Source organism: Podarcis tiliguerta, assembly GCF_965153285.1.
Source record: "Podarcis tiliguerta genome assembly, chromosome: 3".
Taxonomy (NCBI): Eukaryota; Metazoa; Chordata; class Lepidosauria; order Squamata; family Lacertidae; genus Podarcis; species Podarcis tiliguerta.
The window spans coordinates 96,685,815-96,703,085 of record NC_139536.1 but is presented as its reverse complement, the minus strand read 5'-3'; the positions used below and the strand labels follow the sequence as shown (position 1 = coordinate 96,703,085).

The window sequence follows — 17,271 nt, the reverse complement described above, 5'->3', positions numbered from 1 at the left end:
TTTGTCAGGGTTTCCTCATTCTTTCATCCTTGTGCTATCAAGACACTTGCCGCTGTTGTTGAATACATAAATAAATTCTTTGTTTTCCTTGGCAGGTCTTGTCCTACAATCCCTAACAAAAAGGCTTCTGGTTTTTTAACAAATGTGTTTTTAACAAGAAGTTTAAAGAATGTCTGAATGGAGTGTCAGCTATGTGTATTTAAATCCAAAAAATCATGCATCTTTAATAAGTCAAGCAATTAACCTCGAGGAGACTGAGATGTCATTGCTTTATTGACAAAACAAACATGAATGAGGTGCGTTTAAAAATATTTGTATTCAGACAAGAGCTAATTGTTCTCTGGAGAAAGCTCTTTTAGGCTCAGCGAAAGTGACGAGTCATTAATGAGTTCAAATTGTTCAAAACATTGGAATTTTATAAATTTTTGCTTTGATGGTTAATTTGTTCCCTCTTTCTCAGCACTTCTGTTCCAAATATATTGCTTGTGTACATAAATGCATATAGGCACAAAACTAGACCTGTCAGCATTTTGAAGCATTAGGGAGCCTTCCTCTATACCAGCTGTGGGGCTGTAGTATATGGTGGAAACTTCCATATGCCGGCCTTTTATGAGGCGCAACACTGGTATGATGCTACACAAGCGTTTCTGCTGTGCAGGCACAATTCTGCTGGCAAAGCAGCTGTAAATTTGTTTCTGGATGTAGGAGCTTCTGCCATGTGAGGTCAAAGCTAGACCTCCAGGCCTATGATACCTGAGCTGTTCTACCAGGATACGGTTTCAAGTGCAGTCCATTTGCTTATATGACTTGTTCTTAAAGCAGTGGCAGGGGAGAGAAATGTCCCATGATGTGTCTGCTTATGACTGAGTGGGCAAGGAATAATAATAATAATTTATTATTTATACCCCGCCCATCTGGCTGAGTTTCCCCAGCCACTCTGGGCGGCTTCCAATCAAGTGTTAAAAACAATACAGCATTAAATATTAAAAACTTCCCTAAACAGGGCTGCCTTCAGATGTCTTTTAAAAAGAAGATAGCTGCTTATTTCCTTCACATCTGAAGGGAGGGCATTCCACAGGGTAGGCACCACTACCGAGAAGGCCCTCTGTCTGGTTCCCTGTAACCTAACTTCTCGCAATGAGGGAACCGCCAGAAGGCCCTCGGTGCTGGATCTCAGTGTCCAGGCTGAATGATGGGGGTGGAGACGCTCCTTCAGGTATACTGGGCCGAGGCCGTTTAGGGCTTTAAAGGTCAGCACCAACACTTTGAATTGTGCACAGAAACGTACTGGGAGCTAATGCAGATCTCTCAGGACCAGTGCTATGTGGTCCCGGCGGCCACTCCCAGTCACCAGGAACACCTCTGTGGTGTCAACAGGTCCAACATAACTCTTGCTGGCCAGGCACATAAAAGCGTGTGTGAGGTAACATCCCCCTTGACAATTTGAATTTGCACCTCTGGTTTCCGAATCCTATGTCATGGGCCGCAGGAGTCTGCTGCTGTCAGGGTGTGGTTGTGTCTTCCCTGGTTGCTTATATTTCCCTTTACTTCCTTGGCAAACAATTCTTTATCCTCCCTCATTGGAAACTGGATCCTTGTCTCAAGAAGGATTGTATGTGTTCTCCCAAGGCAGCTGTTTGGGTACTGCATTTTAAGCCTCTCTTCCTTGGCTTTGTGTTATAGTCAAAAACAGAAGATGCTATGTGTAATGGTTCTAGGGGTTGCTCGTGCGTAAGTTGCCGTTACTCCTGGCTAGGTTGCCTGGTTGAACCCTTTCTGTCTGAACAGCCTCAAGTTCCGTGGCTGCCTCAGTCGCTGGCAGAATCCGTCAGTGGGCGTTTCTTAAACCTCTTCCAGCATAGAAGCTGTTTTGACGCCCAGTCTTCTCCTACTTTGCCTGCGCGGAAGTCTTCTGCGCAAAGTGGGTGTGGGCAGCGAAGTACTCGTGCCCTCTCCGCTGGTCTCCGGCGAAGAGTCCTGGAGCCACCTCTCCGATTCCCCCATTTGCCCCCCTTCTCCACTGGTGTTACGCTGATTTCCTTCCCCAGCGGATGGGCTACCTCTCTCCCTACTGGGACCCTCTCCGCCATCCCTCTGGAGCCTCCTCTCCGCCTCCAGCTCCGATGGCAGTTCCCTGACACTATGGTATCTGGACCACAAGTTTAGCATGAGTGAACAGAAGGAAATATTTCCAGCTAAGGACGTTCAGGGTTTCAGCCATGTCCTAAGCGCTACCAAATCAAATGTTCCGATACCTGTAGGCAATGTAGAAAAGAAATGCAAAGCCCTTGCAACATGATATTATTGAGTTTGTTTCAGCAAAATGTGGTGTGGCTTCATTAATTAGTGTCCCTAATAACCCCACATTGCTCTCTCTTGATTCCCTTCTCCCTCCTTGCATTTTGTACCTCTGCCTTTCCCCTTACTGAGTCTTCCATTTTGCTCCTCTACCTCCCCCCCCCCCCGCCTTTCTGGTGTCAGTTGTAATCTCCAGAGGCAACCCTTAAGGGAAATGTTTGTAAAAAAAAGAAGCAGCAAAAAGCCTGTCCCTGAAGCCAGAGATAATTCTAGAAGCCTGAGGGCCTGTTATATGTGCACTTAGAATAGGTAATTACAGAGACAAGGCCTGTGATAAGAGTTGCAGAGTGAGTGGTTCAGTATCTTCTTGTCATCCCTGGATGATAAATAAAACTTCGGTTTTAATAAAATGGATCACTGTCATCTCTGAGGAATAATCTGCCTGGCTGAGCTGCTGCAGAGTAGGCTGCAGAGCTACGTAATATTTGTGAAAATGTGAAACTTTTGAAAACTTTACTCACTATGCTTAAAATCACTGATTAATATATATATATATATAATCTCTTTCAGTAAGGTATTCAAGGAATAGGGTACGGCAGATGTCTGACTAGGGCTGCAATCATGTACACATTCACTAATGGGAGAGTTCAATTGAATATATCAAGATTTTGCAAAAAATAAATAAATTAAAATGTAGGATTGCACTGTTGATTCCTTTGAAGAACTTCTTTCATGTAAAGCGCATTCTCCAATTAAATAAGACTGTGTGTTGCGGTATGGGCCACCAGGCCAGCCCTGTGTTGCCGGGCAGGTTAATGGCTATTGCCTGGTGCATTGATTGGATGACTGGGTTGCTGGGGCAAATTGCATGTAACAAATTGGTGGGTGAGACCATAGCCTTTAAATATGGGGGCTCTCTGGTTTTCCTTTCTCTTTTGCAGAGTGCATCAGATCACCTGCCCGCCCGCCCTGTTTTCCAGTTGACCTCGCTTTGCCTGTCATGGGGTCATCTGCCTTGGTGCAGGGGCCTAGTAGGAATTTTTCCATTTGGCTGATTGGCTGGTGCCATTTGGTTTTTGCCTACTGCGTAGCAATTCGTCACAACTTGTAAGGTTGCAGTTAGGCATTGGTTTTAATAAGCTGGTGGTGGAGGGGTCAGGATAGGCTGTGCCTGCCCCTCCAGTTGTGCTGAAGGGAATTCCGTTAAAGGAATCCTGGGGCTTGCCACGATTTCGTCCAATCCCTTCCATGGGACCAGGGCCGGCAAGCCTTGGGGAGCTGGTTGGGTGAGCTGAGTGGGACTGACGCTCGGCTCAACTGATTCCCAACATTGACTTTCCCTTCAACTGGCTTCCGATCAGAGCTCGGAATGTCAGTTCTGTCCCTGGCGGGGGGACAGATAGTCATAACCAATGTCTAAACAACCCCTCACAGATTTTGTATTTTAATAAAGTTGTGAGCAAAATAGTGCCCCAAAACCAAAACTAAAATTACGTGTGTTGTGTGAAATTATTTGAGGGGTGGCCTGGGGGCCTACACAAGCAACACAGAATGCTGCATTAGACGATGCCAGTCAGTCTAGCTTAGTATTGTCAACAATGACTGGCATAAAATCTCAAAGGTTTGAAGCAGGATTGAACCTGGGACCTTTCATGTGCAAAGCATGTACTCGTAAGACTGCTCTGGTTGAGATATTTTTTTTGGGGGGGGGGGTAATCTAGAATGATACAATTGTATCAAAAACTGCCAAGAGCTCCAGAAGAACAAGATGGGTTGGTTTATGGGATCCTCCTAAATTGAGGGTCCTGGTTGCTCTCGGGCCCCTTAAGCCACCCCCACGGGGTGTGTTGTTACTAGGTGTGACCCAAGCCTTGTCAGTTGGGTCCTGGGATCGTGCCTGGCTGTTTGGGCTGGGATCCTATAAATGCGGCAGCGCGACGTGGGTGAGGCACATTAATTTTTTGGTCACGTTTCCTCATGAGGCACTTTTGGCACAATAGCATCAACCTAGTTGCAACAAATAATGCCCCGAAGTGGGTAGGCTCCAAGGTAGTGCGGAAGGTGTTATCCATGGGTGGCAGGATGATCCCCCACCCAGGCATTGCATTCTCTAATGCAGCCCTGTTTAGGTCAGATGGAGTGCATTTATCTGACAAAGGTAATGGTGTGTGGTTGGCTGAAGTCTGTGATGGCTTAAAGGACTGGTTGCAAGGTGAAGGTAATGGCGGTGAGCGCTAGGCTCATGTGGCATTAGGCATTGGTTTATAGAATTGTGGGGGAGGGGAGGTGTGGCCATCACCTGCCCCTCCAGAAATAGGGTATTCCGGTAAAGGAATCTGGGGGTCCTGGATCTCATCCAAAGTCCGCTTGAGGGGCTAGGGCCATGCCAGGACCACAGGAACCCCAGGGTGAACTTCAATCGATCTTCACTGATGTTGCTCCCTCATTTGGTGTTTGCCCTTTCATACTGCCAGCCAGAGAGGCTGGAGTCAGTTATAGTCCCTGACCAATGCCTAGGCCAATACCGCTCAATTTGTTTTGTAATCAATAAAGTTGTGGCCAAAATTCTGCCCAAAAACCTAAACTAAAATTATGTGTCCGTTTGAATATATTTACTGGGGAAGGGCTTGGGGGCCTTGGGGTGCAATCACCCATCTTCTGACAAATGCCATCAACCAGGGTGACCAATATGGTTTCAGTGTGCCATGATCAGACTTGAAGCTACATTAAAATGGATCCAAGTAATCTGTCTTTTCCAAGTGTGTCAAGCAGGCATGTAAAAGTTTGATGAATTGAGTAGGTGCTTCTGGTCCATAACTGAGCCCCATTGTTAAGCATTTCTTGCCAGAACATATATAGTAAAGAAGATTCGGCATTTGTTTAATCATAAAGACTACACTATTGGAAGTACAGTTAATGGAGAGCTTTTGACATTTTTGAAGGGCAAGATTTGCATTCTGCCCTTCAAAAAATGTCCTGCCTCCCAAGGGATAAAAACAATCATTTAAAAAATAAATATAATAAAAACAGCACATCAAAGCAGCATTGATAATGGTCTGGGGGAAATGGAAAAAAACAAGTCAGCATTAAGAGTCCATTAAAAGGGGTCAAAATCTTGAGATATTAATCTGGATGCTAAGTTAATGAAGAACCAGAATGTATTTTAATTATCTATATAGCCAAAGATCTGTCCAGTCATGACCACCATGACTCTTTATACTCTTTTGGTATAAAGTATGGCTAAAAAGGTAATGGAGTTGGTGCCAGGGGAAAATCAGTAGCAACTAGAATAGCTAGATTTAGTTCTTCTAATTCAGGGGGAAGTTTCTACTTATTGCAATGGAACAGAATATCCTAGCTTATGTGTTCGGCTTAGCGAGACACCTACAGACATATCCAGAAGAATGATGAAATATCTAGAAACACCATCCTATAGGTTGCATAGCGATCCTGCAAGAGAAGCACACAAAAATTATAATATTGCACATGCTGAAATCATGAGGCCACTGTTACAAAATCCATTTGGACCGGGTGAAATCTGTAGCTGACTGCTGAGTCCCCATTTCCAAATTCTCTAGTGGGATCTGCTTGGCATTTTCCCTTGAATAGAATCCGCTAGCACATTTCAATAGTAGCCCATATATATATATATATATATATATATATATATATATATATATATATCTCCCACATTTTCTTCTGGATCCCCACCGCTCTTTTGCAAAATTCATAATGTAAACTGTTTTAAGAAAAGCAAGATAAAACACATTTTGTCGACCTTAAAATATAGGCTCAAGTTATGTATCTGGCCAGAAAGTGTGAATCATAGATTCATATTTCTAATTCAAGAATTTTTTATATCTTTTGGTTCAGAGTTGGATAATATGTCGACTTTTGGGAAGCTTATCTTTCTGCTTAGCTGCCTGATGCAGACTGAGGGTATGGTGCTCTCTTCTCCTCCGTGGTTATTATGCTGTCATACAGCTGCATTGCCCCGCCAAATTCCTATGGCTGTTTTGGGATATATTAAATCATGAGTTTGATTGCTAACTGAACGCTTTTCAACAATTTGCTCTGAAACAGATCGTTTTGCTCCTTATCCCATTCGGAAGGATAAGCACTGTGTTTACTTGCGTACATAGAATGACAATGGTAAGTTTGTAAACGCAACAGTTTGCAAGATCGTTTTATTTTAACAAAGTGGCATTGTTTGTTTCCTTAGTTGCAATGCTTTTCAAGTAGGAAATGATATCAGAGGGGGTTTTAGGGTAGCAGGGCTGGTTCGCCCACACTGGACGCTGCAGGGGGTGCCACAGCAATACTGTGGAATGAAGTGAGAGAGGCAGGGGGCACTGAATTTTAGCGTTGCACAAGGCACCCCTGAAATTTGACAGCCCGAAGACCACTGCTGATGCTATTACATAAAGTGGGTATGGGGGTGAAACATACAGCAGGCTTTCCCAGCTGCATACATGAGTCTTTGGCATGAGTGTTTGAGGATAATAGTAATACTAACAATCCATTAAATAACAATCCTTGGTTGGCTGGAAGTAACAGGCTGTGTGTTTATTCTAGTTGTGCGTATATGACATTGTGTGAGACAGGCACTACACATGAAGCACATGTATGATTTTGTATCTGATTTTCTTAAATTATTTTTATATGTACATGCTCTCATAATTAGAATCCCCATATCTGGACCTGAGGAGAGCATGGAACTTACCGTATTTTTTGCTCTTCAAGACTCACTTTTTCCCTCCTAAAAAGTAAGGGGAAATGTGTGTGCGTGTTATGGAGCGAATGCAGGCTGCGCAGCTATCCCAGAAGCCAGAACAGCAAGAGGGATTGCTGCTTTCACTGCACAGCGATCCCTCTTGCTGTTCTGGCTTCTGAGATTCAGAATATTTTTTTTCTTGTTTTTCTCCTCCAAAAACTAGGTGTGTCTTGTGGTCTGGTGTGTCTTATAGAGCGAAAAATACGGTATATATACATAACCACAGGAACCATATTCTGAAGCACATTGAGGGGACCCAACCCAATATCCTAACATTCTGCACCCGGCTCTACATTCAGCCTCAACAAGGGAGGTCCCCAGTCCCCTCCCAAAACAAATTGAGAGGGTCCACAGTGGCTCAGTCCCTAGGAGCCGATGCTTATGTCCATAACCAAAAACTACCTAGGAGATAGTGTCAGATATAACCAAAGCATGGAAGTGGCTTGTCTTAAGGAAGTTGATGTCCACAGTGAACTATAAATCCCTGAAAATCCTGGGTTCTAATTACATGATGGAGCTCCTCTCCCAATATCTGCATTCAGATATGAAGTCAAGGCCCTTAACATGCTCCCACTGAGGAACAAAGTTTGTGGGTGGTAGCATGGTCTTGGTTATGACATCCAGTTTGTGGAATTTCCTCTTCTCTAGCTGTGTAGTGGTCCCTCATTACAAATTTTTAGGAGTTGCTTTGAAATGTTGTTTGGAGATGTTAGGCTTATGGGACAGAGCAGGCTGTTCATGTTTAATGGAATTGGGATATCCACAATGGTCACTGTTTTTATCTTATGTATTTAATATCCGGTTACAGTTTTAAAACTTTGGTATGTTTAATAGTTTTATTCAATTTGTGTGTGCATTTGTGTGCATGTGGATGCACAATATATTTGTAAGAACACCCTGGAATCTCATTCGAACGAAACCAGGTTGAAAATATAAACACCTAAATATTTTTAACATTCTATTTTGATAGTCTTTTAGTCGCTCGGCCTTTTGGCTAAGATCAAGTGTAGTAGTCTTTTAATGCACTTTCTACTGTCTAAAAAGTGCTCAGTATAACTTCTATGATCATTGCCTTGTGTGACTGATATTTACCAGTAATTGCCAAATGTAAGATGCTTTCCATAAAAAGTTCCATAGCAGAAACAATTTTCCTTTAACAATTCTGTCATTTCACTTATTCATCCCCTCCAATATTTATTTTAATACAGATTGCGTATGTTTCATTTGATAGCTCGAAAGCCCCCTTTTGCAATATAATAGTTGTCAGAGTTCCTACAAAATGAAAAAGGTACAATAATGAACACATTTGTGGCACATTTAAGGTCTAACCTTTCTTCTGACATTGCATTATCTTTCTGTAATGCTGCTCTTGAAGTGAAAATAAAAGAGCAATTTGCATCTGAAGTGCACCATCATTCTCCGGCCATTGAAAATGCCAACTCAAAAACCAGATCCGCTTCTTCCTAGCTGTCAGTCAATAACAATTTTAGGCTGCAGTTCTAGACATACTGAATGAGGATCTAGTCCCACTGAACTCAATGGGACTGACTTATGAATAGACATGTATATGATATGAGTATCATAGTTCATATGGACAACCCATATGACAACCACCCATTGGTGTTGATGGTGGGGAGGATATACTGAGCTGAAGAAATCTGAATGAAGGGGAGAAAGTACCGAAAACAGTTCAACTATGGCAGCTCTGCAATATCATTAAACAAATTACATGGAAAACTAGTTTTTATTGACTTGGGGCTGGGGAAAGAAGAATTACCAGGAAAAGGAAAAAGAAAACCTATGGTAGAGAAAGGTATCCTGTATCCTGATGCCCCAGTTACTCAGTTCCATTTATTTCAGGGAAATTGACTTCTAAGAAAGTCTGTATGCACATGAGTGTGGGTGAACAAGGGTCAGGCAGAATTAATCCTCCAAATGCATTGTTGCATTTGCAGAAGCAAAAATTATCAGTTTTCAGGGGTAGGCTACCAAAAGTTCATAAGTTGTTGTGAGGTCTGTTTCCCTAAGCTTTGTTTAACTGTTTATTTCCATTTTAAACTATTTTTTCACTATCAGGCTGTGAGAACCTACTCCCACTGCAAAAAAAACAACAAAATTTACAAACAGTTAAAGGAAGGGAACAGCCTAAAGAAAAATAGCCAATGGCAAAACAATTGGCAAGCAGCCCCATGGACCTTACTCTAAAACAAATAAAAATGGCTGCCCTTAAAATTGGCTCGATCTTGAAGTGAAAAACAAAATACACCATATGAAATATTATTTTACCAATATGAGACCATATAAAACCATATTTAAATAATAATTTAACTCAATGTACATTTCTAAATATACTGGATTCTAAATGCACTGGATTCTGGAAAAGATGAACAGCTTTGTACTCTATTGCACAATTCAGAGAAGTGCAGAGTCTAAAGGCTACCCATACATAAAACAATGCAGACCATCGATCCATAATATGGGCCTATGATGTAAGAGAGGAGTTACCAGAGACATCAACAAATTCAAATCCAGCTTTATGGCAGGATTTACCTGCTTGCTTGTGTGTGAATAAAGGTTTTGGAAAGCGATCTCTTCCATCTCTATATAAGGGGCAGGCTAGCAGATAATGAGTGTCATCTTCCATCTGTGGTTGACCACAAATACAAAGTGTGTTTGTGTACATGACCTGGTTGCAGTGACCATCCAAGACTGCAGTGGGCATCACTTGAAAATGCAACTCAATAAAGGCATTTCTTGAGGTTAGTGAGAGTTTGGTCAGTTAGGTACGGGCCAGTCTTGACAGACTCTAGGGTTGTGCGCTCATCTCACTCTAGAGGCCGGGAGCCAGCGCTGTCCGCAGACACTTCCGGGTCACGTGGCCAGCGTGGCGAAGCTGCTCTGGCGAGCCAGAGCCGCACACGGAAACGCCGTTTACCTTCCCGCTAGTAAGCGGTCCCTATTTATCTACTTGCACCTGAGGGTGCTTTTGAACTGCTAGGTTAGCAGGTGCTGGGACCAAGCAACGGGAGCGCACCCCGCCGCGGGGATTTGAACCGCCAACCATGCGATCGGCAAGTCCTAGGCACTGAGGTTTTACCCACAGCGCCACCCGCGTCCCTTGGTCAGTTAACTAGCTCTAAAATGCTCTGTTCTCAAGAGTGCATACTAAGGAGAATTTTTTTGCTGCTTCTAATTAGTCTCCAGGTCCCTTGTGGATTCTATCCAGAGCAGCCAATCCCTTAGATGTAACTTATTCAATGTCGAAGCAGAGCTCAGTTCTAGAAAATAATACCCTAAAACATCTTGACAAGCTGCTTTCCAGAGTTGGTTATCATCCAATTCCATATAGCACAGCACAGGAAAATGCTCAACAGGCATACTACTAGTCTGTCCTTGTCTTAATTGTTGGCCATCCAGGTTCTGTACAAAGAGCTGCTAATATTCCTGATGGCCCAGAGTATAGCTTCCAAAATAAAAAATTCTGCACAGTTTCCAAAACTTTAATGGAGTTCAGATGAGAGCTCCAGATTTCAACACCATAGAGAATCTGAGTAAGCACTTTGTCACCAAGTTGCTGGAAATTTCTCCAGCTTTAAGCCATCAAAATGTAGATGCTAGAATGAGAGGTGACTGAGTAGATGAGACCACATTTTATGCCTCATGGGTTTTGGGACAATAGTAGTAGATGGTACATTTCAACAGCTTTGTGTTATGTCCTTCAATTTATTTAGGCAAAATGAAATTAAAGTTACTTAGCTGCGGTAGAATTCAAACCACATTTGCCTCCACATATTGGTTTTCACTGAATTCAGTTAGATGAACCCTGAATACAGCTTTGTTTTTGAAAATGGTACTTGCCAGAAGCATTGTGAGTTTATCTAATTATCGGAGATCTAAAAAGCAGAAGCACAGACACTATCAGGGGATTTGAACAGATTTTGTCTTCTTGACACTTGTTTTACTTAACATTCTAAGTTTAATCATTGAGGAACGTTCTATCATGCCTTTAAACCTGGCAAAATATGATAATTTTCATGCTAAAAGATACACAAGGGAACCAAAAGGTGCATGGAGTAAGCAATGAATCCCTAAGCAACATGTTTGGCATATAAACAATTTTAATTTGGGATATGCCTTTATAACTCTACCGAAAAGATGTGCAATGAGCACTTGGGAGTCACCGCTATTAATAAAAAAGTGATGTTGTAACTTGCCATCTGCTCTTATTTTATAAAAATCTCAAGTATCCAGTAATCAAGTAACTTTCAAATGTCTGCTGGGAGCTTAGATTGACTGAGACTTGTGTTTGAAAGGGATTTGGGAGCTGAAATAGAACCAAATGCATGCCATTTCTTTGAGGCAGAAAAAGCTGCTGAAGTTGATATTGTCCCAGATCAGGAAATAGGTTGGAATTTTTGCCTCGCTGATTCACCCCTTTGAGGTTGCGTGAATGGCTTAACCAAACCTGAATGCTGGAGAGACTGTTGAGAAAAGGACTCATTTTATCATAACTGGTGGTGATGGTGGTAAAAACGAAGCACATTTGTGGGGAAGTTATAAAAGACACTTTATATCAGATAAAAAAAATAGCCTTGCTATTATTATTTGATTGTCCAGATAAGGATGTATATCACCAAGAGCTTGTCATCATGATTATTATTTTTAGAAATAATAATAATAATTTTTATTTATACCCTGCACTCCCCAGCCAAGGCCGGGCTCAGAGCGGCTTACAAGCAATAATAAAAACAAGTTGAATGATTACAACTTTCATAAGCGTCCTGTAAGATGTTCTTGAGGCTCCGTCACGAGTCAGTCGCCATACTCTCTCTAGCCATCTGAGATCCCGCTTCATTTTCCGGAGCTCCTCAGTAAACCAAGGGGCCCGGTTTCGACGGGGTCGCAGAGGGTGCTATCTCATCAATGGCTGCCAAGAGCCAGTTATTCCAGTCCTCAACAAGGTCATCTAAGGAGTCGCCAGGAGGAGCAGGGTCCCGCAAGGCTTGTTGGAATCTATCAGGATCCATCTGTTTTTGCGGACGAGCCCAAATAGGTTCGCCACCCGAGCAGGGGAGGAGCGGGAAGTCAATCTTGGATTTCAGAGCGTAGTGATCAGACCATGGCACTTCCACAGGGGGGAGCATGATCACATCTATGCCAGCCCCAAAGATCAGATCCAGCATGTGGCCTGCTTGATGAGTGGGGCCCAAAACAAACTGGGAGAGCCCTAGTGCTGCCATGGAAGTCACTAGGTCCAGAGCCTGTGAGGAGGGAGCGGCATCGGCATGGACGTTGAAGTCTCCCAAAACCAGTAGGTTTGGGAACTCCAAGGCCCAGCCCGCCACCACCTCCAGCAGGTCTGACAGGGTGGCTGCCGGTGTGCTGGGTGGTCGGTACACCAGCCAGACAGCCAATCTCTCCTTGGTGCCCCACACGAGACCAACACATTTAGAAGCAGTGTGACTTCTAAATAGTCAAAAGGTGAAACCAACTTGCTGTAAAACACTGGTATAGCCACATGCCACTCCAATCTCTAATAATATTGTGCCCGAGTTTTTATTTGGTCATCAGGTCACAAATGAAAATGTTTTAAATACTGATTAAAAAAAAATATTTGTTCCAATGGTGTGAGTAAATTATTTTTTTGACTGCTTCCCTTTGATTTGCTCCAGCAGTATCCCCCATTCGCCCCCATATGAACTGATAAGCCATTTGAAAAATTACCTGAGTTCTTGCATATTTTTTTCTGGAAGAATTTTCTGATCTAATCTGAGAGGAGCTTTGAGAAGCTAAACCAGCATCTACAAAGGTTTTAATTGAAATTGAGAGCTTTTGAAAGTGAGTACAGTAGCTGTAATCGTAATATTACCTGCTTTTGAGAAGGATATATCTGTGCTCCTAAGACAGAGATAACTAAAATACTATGTAGAATTTCAGATATTTTCAAAATGCAATCCTTCAATTATGCTAGGTGACCTGACAATATTGGGTGACAATTTAAATTAAGGTTTGAATAAAATGTCTTCTAGCACAATGGAAGATGGAATTAATGTTCCCTGCCTTATGAATAAATTCACCTTTCTAATAAGGTTAAATAATTGAATGATTATGGATGTTAATATGACAGAGGAGTCTTTCCAAGAAAATATATTTTCTCCAGGATATATATGACAGTATCTTTCTTCCTATTTGAACTATCAAACTCCAAATAAAATAACTTCATTTCCAACAAAAGTTTATTCACTTATTTTTTTTAAAAAAAGTTTACTCTAAAAAATAAGGTAGAGGTGAAAGGCTAAAGCTGGAGTTTGCATTCTCATGGATAATAATGGGTTAAAAAAACCATTAAGCACAATATAGCTAGGCTGATCATTTTTTATTTCTCATTTCTTTAAAGAGACCACATGCTCATTTCTTCCACTGCTAGATTTTTGACTGGATCACTTCATTAGACCACTGCTTTATAGTTTCATAATCACATTTGGAAACAGAGAAAGGTTATGGCCTGTACTCACACCTGAAAGAATTAAGTGAGATTATGGAAGGGCATATATTATATGATAAAAGGTAAAGGTGCGGACCAGTCTTGACAGACTCTAGGGTTGTGCGCCCATCTCACTCAAGAGGCCGGGGGCCAGCGCTGTCCGAAGACACTTCCGGGTCACGTGGCCAGCGTGACATCGCTGCTCTGGCGAGCCAGAGCCGCACACAGAAACGCCGTTTACCTTCCCGCTAGTAAGCGGTCCCTATTTATCTACTTGCACCCGAGAGTGCTTTCGAACTGCTAGGTTGGCAGGCGCTGGGACCAAACAGCGGGAGCGCACCCCGCCGCAGGGATTCGAACCGCCGATCTTTCGATCGGCAAGCCCTAGGCGCTGAGGCTTTAACCCACAGTGCCACCCGCATCTCATATTATATGATACATACATACTTTGGACTTGGCTAAGTGTACCCAAATACGGAAAATAAACTGATAATTGGTGTTAGAAACAAGACACGGTTCTATAAAGAGCACCTATAAAAGGAGTTTTCCAGAAGAAATACAACTGAATGAGGTGCAAAAATGCTTTCAGAATGGAGGTGTGCAACAGGTTTCTTTTGGTATGTTTATCCCATTATTTTAGATACTCAGTGCTGTTTTTGCTTTGCTTTCATTGAAACTGGATGCATTTTGTAGATTATTTGTTTAACTCAACGTTTGTCTCATTTTCATTCGCTACCACTTCTTAAAATTTTTACTGCCAACTTTCAAAAGGTAGTGTACAGGAACTACCCTTCAAGCAGTCACATAGCATTTGAAGTATACACACTTCAGAAAAAAAGTAGTTTGTGTCAAAACAAGTTCAATATTCCTTGAAATCAGGTGAAGCAGACATATCGGCTGTCGTTGGTCAATAATACAGGTCTCAACAGCAGACGTCATCCTAGAGGTGGAAATATTTACTAAAACAATATAAGATCAAGATATAGTCACCATGGCACTGCATAAATACATCCTGAAATTTAGTGTAGAATGTGTGTGTACGAAATATATCAAGTCAATAGATATTAAAAAATTATACACCTCTCAATATTAGCCAGCTGCTGTCTCTTCAAAAATAATCAAGTTACATGGATAGAAAAATACTAGACTGCTTTGAGAATTTGTAGTCAATGTTACTGATAATGAACTTTGAGGTCCGTTGGGATGTGCCTTTGAGCACAAACAAAACATCTGGTCATTAAAGGCCTGATATCACAACAAAGAAGACAAAAGGATTCAGACTTTGGCAGGGGTGCCGAGTTGAATTCAAATACCTGGGGAGGGGGCCCGACTCAGGTAAGCCCCAACCTGCATAATCAGTCACAACACACACACACACACACACACACACACACACACACACACACCATTTGAATGGCAATACCCATCAAATTTGTAGGAGCCTTCAGCCCCTAGTAGTGGGCTCCTATGGTCTTTTGTAATGGTTGTTTACTATGTTAATTCTGTAGTCTATAGTTATGACTCAAGCCTATTCTTTAAGGCAGGCATCCCCAAACTTGACCCTCCAGATGTTTCGGGATTACAATTCCCATCATCCCTGACCATTGGTCCTGTTAGCTAGGGATGATGGGAGTTGTAGTCCCAAAACAGGCAGAGTTTGGGGATGCCTGCTTTAAGGCTACTTGTCCTACAACTTTTCTTTGTACAGGTGTGCACTAGTATCACAGTTTGCCAGCAATGTTTGAAAATCATACAGGTGCCTTCTTTGCTACGCGCACACTGTTGGGAAGTCATAATTTCATTTTCACATGGAGCTGATATACATGGGCTTTTCTCTCTAGCAATGTATACTTCTGTGGAGAATCCAGTATTGTGTGACCCAACTTCACTTTCCGCTGCTACCCATGGGGCACATGGGGGACTGCAGGGGTGAGGAGGGGAATGAGAAATCTTGTTATGCAAGCTGAAATATGTTCTGCTTATGCATGGAAAACATGGGATACAACTTTCTGTAAACTACAGCTTTTGAAGAATTTGCTAACAATTATAGTTCAAAAGATTTCTGGAACATACATGCGAATATTTAATGGAATAAGCCATTGTTGGTGACAGGACTGCATGCCTATCCAGTCAGAAGTAAGGTCCTTTTATGTTAAATGGAAATTACTCACTGCTAAATGTGCATAGATCTGCAGTCTTTGAGAATTAATCCTCCTTTGCTAGAGGTTGCATACCTTTTGATTTGGGAATGCTGTTGTCTGTGTAGGTCGGTTCCCACGAGGCAAGACACCTTTATTGAACAGCAAGAACCTTTATTGAACTAACAGAACTAGACAACAGAGGCGAAGCAACTGCTTATATACATTTCTGAAGGCCTGGGCCACTCCCACTCCCACCATGATTGGCTATCTAAACTTTCAAGCTGTGAATCATAACTCAGAGTTTAAGGGCCAATGACAGAGGCCCAAATCCTTAATCGTTCTGTGATTGGATATCATGTATTGAATCAGAACACTGGCTCAGAATCTTTAGTCCAGACTCAAGCTCAGGCAAACACAAACCACTGAATACATAACAGGACTTGCCACATGATCTACGTAATAATATTTCTTTTACCACTCTAATGCTCATGAAACCTCCTTAACTGGTTTTGCCTGGCCATCTGTTAGATATTCTGTAACTGTGATTTCTGCAGTGCAGCAGGTTGGATGAAATGGCCCATCCAACTCTGCAATTCTATGACACAGTTGACATTAACCACATGGGTGCGTTTGTACATGCTTACCTACACAGACTGTGTGGGCATCTTTCCATATGAGCAGGTTACCATGCACAGAATCACGGCAGCAACTGTGCCAACAGCTTAATCTAAAAAAATGGGCAATTATGTTTTCACTAATACCACCTATTTCTAACTTAACAGTTTATTAAGACCTTTGAAGGAAAAGTAAGCAAAGAAAAACTATTTGAACATGAATATTTTAAAGCCTTCAGATTTAGTTCTATTGTCACCTTGCACTGTGCATTCAAATAGAGATAGTTTTCTTGCTTTGTTTTTCCTGTCTAGATAAAACTCCTGGATTAGGGACAGTTTCACAATATGCCACAATGGAGAAGCTACCTTAAATGGTCTATGCAAGGCAGTTCCACATACTAAGGGGCCTATGTGCGTCCTCACAACTTATCAGGGTTCAGTTTCCTCAGAAAGGTGTATTTAGGACATATGGTTTATTTACACATATATGCAACCTGAGCCTATGACAGAGGACCTCACAGCATTAACATCCCAAGAGGTTCTTGCTTCTCCCATAACCACAGCCTTGGATTCCAGCAGAAATCAGGCATGGTTCTTCCTCTCAGCTGCCCAGCCTGCAGCTTCTCACTTTCTAGTTCACACACAACTCAACTCTAGCCTTTGTCTTTCTAACCACCAGTGAGTTGAGGGAGGGAGGCCTACCCATTTTTATCTGGCACAGAACCACTTCCTTTGTTACCTTAGTGGCCCATACTTAGAGGGCCATTACCAAGAAAATTGTCTGGCTATTCCAGCAATTTGAATCCTTGCCGGAGCCAAGAATTCAAAGGGACTCAGACATACGGCATAACCGCCCACTCCTCTCAGCTCACAACAACATTTTTGCCACTCTTTTGTGGCATTATTTTATACACCAGCCGGTCATATTCAGTGCACATGACAAGTGCAGGAAGTGCTGCT

At 42.3% G+C, this 17,271-nt stretch overlaps 1 protein-coding gene across 2 annotated transcripts in view; it reads left to right on the top strand.

Moving 5' to 3' along the window:
- Positions 1 to 17,271, top strand: part of CSMD1 (CUB and Sushi multiple domains 1) — a 920,428-nt gene that overhangs the window by 263,722 nt on the left and 639,435 nt on the right. The gene's annotated exons all lie outside the window — the stretch shown is intronic.